At 42.3% G+C, this 7287-nt stretch overlaps 1 long non-coding RNA gene across 1 annotated transcript; it reads right to left on the bottom strand.

Moving 5' to 3' along the window:
- Window positions 1–3273: 3273 nt before the first annotated feature.
- LOC117547767 lies at window positions 3274–6827 on the bottom strand. Its single transcript, XR_004569232.1, has 5 exons — window positions 6808–6827; window positions 3985–4045; window positions 3865–3915; window positions 3484–3528; window positions 3274–3411 (listed from the first exon to the last, which is right to left on the bottom strand). It is a non-coding gene; the product is annotated as an uncharacterized LOC117547767 (long non-coding RNA).
- Window positions 6828–7287: the final 460 nt, after the last annotated feature.

Raw genomic sequence — 7287 nt, 5'->3', positions numbered from 1 at the left:
ACGTGGAAAAGTTACTCGTGGATGGGGTAGAGCTACTAGAAAGCCAGTCGAACCCGGTGCATTCCTCCGTCTGAATGTGGAGCACTTTTGCTAAATGTTTAGACAAATTGCTCGTGTTACCGCCCTTACATGCTAAACACTCTTGGCAACGAGCATTGTCCACCTCAAGACGGGTAAAATTTAACCACACCTTGGAGCGCTTCTCTCCGCCATCCCCGCCGTGTGTTGCTGCATGTAGCAGCTGCGTGTGTGTAAACTGCCCCGCCCCCTCGCACACAGACGGGGGAGAGAGAGATCTCGTCTCGATTGGAAAGATTAAAAATACAACGACCATAGACGCATTTGTTTGTCTTTTTGCATGTTAGAAACGAGTTGGCGACACGAAGACTGCGAGATAATGTTTGTGTAGCAATAATACATGACCTTTCTCTTTCTCAACTCGCTACTCGGAGGGAAGTCGCTGTCATATGCCTTGTGAACACTCCGATAATGCCTCTCCACGTTACCTTTCTTTGGCAGAGCGACGCTTGCTTTACAAATAAGGCAAATAACCTTTGAATGTGACATCACAACAAAATATTCTTCCTCCCATTCTGGGTGGAAGCTTTTTGCTCGGTCCCGCACTCATTTTGTTGTTTGTCTCTTGTTTGTCTCTTGAACTTAATTTGAGTTTTCCCGGCACTTCCAATATGGTCTAGCTGCGGCCGCGGACAGTACACGACGGTACACGACACGCCCACCTGACACGACTGTGGCTGAGAGGCATGAAAAGCGAATTGACGACACGCCCCCTACGGTGGCTGATAGATCGTACATGGCATTTTATTGTAGCATTTTAAGCAACTATTAGGCAAATACATTAATAACCTATCCGTTTGAGAACCCCTTGGAACCCCTTATACCATTTTGATGGTTGACATCTCATTTGAACAGTGAAAGCCAGAATGACATTTTATAATTTTTAAAAAAATGTATGATAATATGTTTACTGTATATTATAACAATGCTTGTCATGTAGTGAAGATTATTATCATCTGATATTTAAGAAGTGTGTTACATTTGAAATGGCAGAAAGTATTGTTGCAAATTCCAGATAGATATTAAAAGAGGTCCTTTGGGTTTCCCTGGTGGTTATCAATAGTATCAGTTAAGTGAATACTGTTCAAACAAATACCTGTGTTTGTGTTTTGTATTGATTTCTCTGTTTTATCCTTTCATAAATGTAAGGACTAAAAATGGCTATAAACATTCTGGGCTGGTTGGAGTAAACAGGGTTTTATTGCTCTGTGGGGGAGGTGTATGTATGCAGGACAGGGGGGCTCGGTGGATGAGAGTATATTCTGCTTAAGATCTCTAGCATGTCATGTTTCAGGGAAGTCTACATGTCTTGAATAGTATATGTGTGGGTTTAATTAATAAGCAGTCTGTGTAACCAGAAGTTGGAGATATGAGGGATGAAATATTTGTGTTATCTTTGTGAGAGAAATGTATGTGCGTTAATTTCAGGACTCCTAAAGGAGCAGGAGAATTGAGTCACACACAATTAGAGAAACAATGGTCCTTCTCATTCTGGGTGAGCTGATTATGGGTGAATGGAAGTTCAGAGATGGCCTGGGGCTATGGAGACAGTTAGGTGTTGTTGGTGAGCTGGTCCTGAGGATGCCATGGGATGATGACTGTTACATTTCCAACAAAGTATGGCTTTCATAAAGAAACACATGACTTGTGTGATAAGGTGTTTTGTTGCAAAGTGAGCCTGTTTGGTTTTCTGCTGACCAGCTGACCTAACCCCTCCTTCTTATTATGGTATATCTCCTGTCGATTCCTGGCGTTCGCTCTCTCTTCACATGCTGTCAGGACCGGAAGGATCTCCGCAGCACGCGAACCAGGGCAGGAGTGGGCCGGCATACTCCTTACACATTACAATATAATTGTAGTATATTATATTGTATTGTAATGTATTATATTGCATTACATTATTACCTTTGATAATTAAAACAGATTATTGTTTCAACTGGTATCCGGGTGTTCTCTGTCTGATTTCCTTCCTGTTATGATTTTAAGCAGGACTCGTCAAAACGACACGCGGAGCAGAGTGGGGTTGTAAAAACCTCAAAACTCCTACAGTAGGAATACTGGAGGTACCGTTCCAATGATGTATTAATAATAAGATATATATAGCGCCTTTCATGAGACCCAAGGTCGCTTTAAAAAGAAGAACAAAACAACAAATAGATTTGGGGCAAAGGCCTTGGCAGACAGATGGGACTTGAGGGCCCTTTTGAAGGCGTCAAGCGTGGGGATGTTGCAGATCTCCGCAGGGAGAGCGTTCCAGAGAGTGGGGGCTGCCATACTGAAGGCTCTGTCCCCGAAGGATCGCAGGTTGGTGCGGGGGGCCAGAGTCTGAAGACCGCAGGTTCTGGGGTAGGGCATGTGGGAATTGTATTGATTTGATACAAGCAAACCAGTGTTTCATTGTGTACTTTCAACTACAGTATATGGTCCGGCAAGTTCAGCATTCACTGTGATGTATATAAAATAAGACACTGATACCGTTTTCCTCAATGAACATTTATTGAACAGAACATCATATGGAAAATCAGAGCTGGTCAACTTAAAAAAATATTGACCTGCAGGAGTTTAAAGCCTATTTAAAAACTCCTCGGAATCTTTCACAAGTCCTTCAGCCTTTGGTGCGCTTCCTCACTCATGTTCTTGGCGAGGTCATGAGAACAAAGTTCCATCTCACTGATAAGACAAGATGGTATAAAGAAGTCATATGTAATATTATAAAATCACATGCATCAGGGGTTGTACACTTTAATATGTCCATTCACTAACCGACTCTTTAGGAAGGAAGCTGTAAGGCCTCTTGTTATAGGAGTGGTCCTCATCAGTGTCCAGGGGCATCAGACAGTCAACCATTATTTTGACAGTGCTTTACATGCACGGTTTAACTCCTCCAAAAATGATCCAGGCTCGATTCAGAATGACACAATACCACACAAAACAAATGTTGCATGTACCATAAGTTCTATGTAGTATGTGTTTTAGGAGTAGTAACCCATTCTGAAACAGGCACACAGGGTCATAGATACGTTGAGCGATACACTGACCATGGTGCTGCTTGCATGCGTCCTTTTACGACTGATCCTGAATGTAGGTGGGACATTGTCGCTAAGGGTCGCCCTGCCTTCCTCACTATAGTGAGCAAAGTTCTTTCCATACCTGCAAATAAGACACATTTTCTTGACCAGAAGGTTTAATTTTAGAGCCAGGTGTTCCCCCCAAATCTTCTTGATAATACAATTACAAATTCAAATGTTTTTGTAGCACTGCAGCATACCCTTCCAGTCCAAAGTTTTCCACCAGGATAACACACCACCACCTTCTCAGGAGAGACATGTCATGCTAAAGAAAGAGCATCAATTTTCATTAAGTTTGTTATAGTATTTTAATGTGACTTCTTTCCTTAATACTTACAATGCTGAAGTCAAAGCTGGCCTCCATGGCAAAATACCAGGCATACTGTAATGATAATTTTATTAGCACATGCAAGACATAATGTACACGTGACGGCTTATAACTCAGTGAGAAAGTAGTCACACACCTCCAATAAAATGTGGAGGTGATAACGCCACAAGAAAGATGCACGAGAGGCCTACCTATACGTGAACATTCCTTAAATCCTTTTATTATTGCACACCTTGTTTATTTGCAAGTGCATAAAGTGAGAGAACATTGGGATTCAAACAGAACGTTTGTCAGGTCTAAGTGGTGGTGAATCACTATTGCATGTATTTACAAATGAAAGGTGTTAAGGAGCAATCAATTGTGCCATATCACGGCCTTATCCTTACTCACCATTATCATGAAGACACCACAGTCATTCCCATGGGTCTGCTTCGGAAGCCCCTGTATGAAGAAAAGTTAGTAAGAGCATAATAGCCAATTGTGACAATACGATAGTGACATTGCAAACACCTCAAAATCCAGAGCAGTCTTCTCTGTCCAGGATCCTGCAATGATTTGCTGTGCAACACCCCTGGGAAAGCAAGAGCAAAACTAGGTCAAACATCAGAAATTAGAGTGAAAGAAGAAGAAAAAAAGAGGGGGAACAAAACGTTGTTGCTTCAGATTCAGAACATGAACCGCCAACTGTAGTCCACAGAACAGGGAACACAGTTGTAGAAAATAACAGCCAATAACACGTTCAGACCATGCAAATAAAGTTAAATCATGTTATTGGAAAAAGTTCAACGAGGGAGATGTATCTCGGTCTCCCTTTTGATTGCGTTTGACACTTGGCTATTTCATTCAACTTCAGCTTTAAGGAAGCCGATCTTTTCTGACTATAACAATCCTTCCGTACTTAAAGGAGCAGTAGGTAAGTTTGAGAAACCGGCTCGAGATACACTTTGTTATATTCCATGGAATGCTCTTAACATGTTCAGTTAGCATATATGCTAACTGAACGTGGAGCATGTTAAGATATAAGATATATATATATATTAGGGCCGGGACTCGATTAAAAAAATTAATCTAATTAATTAGAGGCTTTGTAATTAATTAATCGCATTTTTAATCACATATAAATATTTGACCTGAGAACAGTGAGAAGCAATTTTTTTCACATGGATTTTAGTATACCATTAGGCGCATTCACACCGCAGTACTTTTCCCACAAAGATTCATGAGAACTTAGTTCATGAGAACTCTTTGAACCTGGGGGTGGATTAGGCAAATGAAGCCGCTGACGTTTCTTCTTCTGCATTGGGTTTACTGGCAGGCAGCAAACCACTTCACGTCGTATACTGCCGCCCAAAGTCCCCGGCCGGAAGTCCCCGGAGTTGGGGACTGGCTTCAGTAGAAGCTGCTGGGAGTCCCAGCAGCCTTCCGAGTAAATCGCCAGAACGCCGACACCTCCTCATCTCCACCGCTCCCATGTTTTATTTTGTGTTGCCATAAGTTAGTCTCTCTGCGTTTCTGCGCTGGGCTAATGCTAATGCTAATAATGTTAATGCGAGGATAATAAAATGGCGGCTTCACAAAACTTTTTGGGAGTTTTACGGGGCGTGGTTTGCAATCCGCCCAGCCAATCAGAAATATAGCTCTTTTCGCACAAGAGAGCCGTACGAAAGTCCCTGCTCTCTAGCAGCTCTCTGCTCTCTAGCAGGGACTTTCGTGGGGGTAAAAAGGTTCTCATGAACTAATTTTAGTACCGGCTCTTTTTGGTGTAAACGCGATAAAAGAGGCTAACGTCCACGCTAGCTTCCACGCTAGCTGCTATATGTTTTGCATTGAGGTGATACTTGAGGCTTGATGTGCTGCGGTGATATGCAAATTCCTTTTTGCATAATTTGCACACAAACCGTGCTCTTATCGACGCTTCCATCCGTCCGTTTTTTAAAACAACATTTCCCACTGTTGTTCACTGTGGTTTGTTGTTGTCTGAAGTCATGAACGTTAGTTGGTGCTCCAGTATAATCGGTACGCCTGAAACTCATCCAGTGAGAAACGTTCCGCGGTGCAAAAATAAGTGCGATTAAAATGCGTTAATTTTTTTAACGCGTTAATTTTTGTGTAATTAATTAATCTTAATTAACGCGTTAAAAAAATTAATCTAATTAATTAGAGGCTTTGTAATTAATTAATCTAAATTAATCGCATATACATATTTGACCTAAGAACAGTGAGAAGCAATTTTTTTTCACATGGATTTTAGTATACCATTAGGCGCATTCACACCGCAGTACTTTTTCCACAAAGGTTCATGAGAATTTAGTTCATGAGAACTCTTTGAACCTGGGGGAGGATTAGGCAAATGAAGCCGCTGACGTCACTTCTTCTTCTTCTGCTTTGGGTTTACTGGCAGGCCGCAAACCACTTCACGGCGTATACTGCCGCCCAAAGTCCCCGGCCGGAAGTCCCCGGAGTTAGGGACTGGCTTCAGTAGAAGCTGCTGGGAGTCCCAGCAGCCTTCCGAGTAAATCGCCAGAACGCCGACACCTCCTCATCTCCACCGCTCCCATGTTTTTATTTTGTGTTGCCATAAGTTAGTCTCTCTGCGTTTCTGCGCTGGGCTAATGCTAATAATGCTAATGCGAGGATAATAAAATGGCGGCTTCACAAAACTTTTTGGGAGTTTTACGGGGCGTGGTTTGCAATCCGCCCAGCCAATCAGAAATATAGCTCTTTTCTCACAAGAGAGCCGTACGAAAGTCCCTGCTCTCTAGCAGGGACTTTCGTCGGGGTAAAAAGGTTCTCATTAACTAATTTTAGTACCGGCTCTTTTTGGTGTGAACGCGATAAAAGAGGCTAACGTCCACGCTAGCTTCCACGCTAGCTGCTATATGTTTTTGCATTGAGGTGATACTTGAGGCTTGATGTGCTGCGGTGATATGCGAATTCCTTTTTGCATAATTTGCACACAACCGTGCTCTTATCGACGCTTCCATCCGTCCGTTTTTTAAAACAACATTCCCACTGTTGTTCACTGTGGTTTGTTGTTGTCTGAAGTCATGAACGTTAGTTGGTGCTCCAGTATAATCGGTACGCCTGAAACTCATCCAGTGAGAAACGTTCCGCTGTGCAAAAATAAGTGCGATTAAAATGCGTTAATTTTTTTAACGCGTTAATTTTTGTGTAATTAATTAATCTTAATTAATGCGTTAAAGTCCCGGCCCTAATATATATATATATATAGCAAAATAAACACAATTACACTGCGCTAAACAGCCACATCAACAAACAAACGAGAACCTAAATAGTATGTAATTATATCTAAAACCACAATACGTTAATTACCTGTACTCGGTGCGCCATATTGTCTCCTTAAATATCCTTGCGTCAGCGTCTCACGTATTGGGCGTGCTCTCTTCTGACCATATTTGGAAGTACAACTTTCCCGGCCGCAGCTAGACCCTTCTCAGCCACCGTAGTGTCGTGTCAGGTGGGCGTGTCGTGTACCATCGTGTACCGTCGTGTACTGTCCGCGGCCGCAGCTAGACCCTTCTCGGCACTTGACTGATTTTTTATCGCTTTGCATTCTGGGTTAACAGATTGGAAAGCGATAGGTCGCTTTTTCTGTCAATCAAGTAAACTCCTGAATTAAGTGGCAGGGAGGCCAAGGGAGGAGGGATCAAAACCAGTTTTGTCTATTTTAACGGAGCTGGATTTTTGTTTTATATGAATGACTCGTGATCTACCAGCATTGCCCCCGCGGTCGACCGGTCGATATTTCGTTTATTTTTAACGAAACAAATGTGGTTTAATCCTAATTGTTTA

This window comes from Gymnodraco acuticeps, unplaced genomic scaffold (assembly GCF_902827175.1).
Source record: "Gymnodraco acuticeps unplaced genomic scaffold, fGymAcu1.1, whole genome shotgun sequence".
Taxonomy (NCBI): domain Eukaryota; kingdom Metazoa; phylum Chordata; class Actinopteri; order Perciformes; family Bathydraconidae; genus Gymnodraco; species Gymnodraco acuticeps.
Note: the sequence above shows the minus strand (reverse complement) of the source record. Positions and strands in the feature narration are given on the sequence as shown.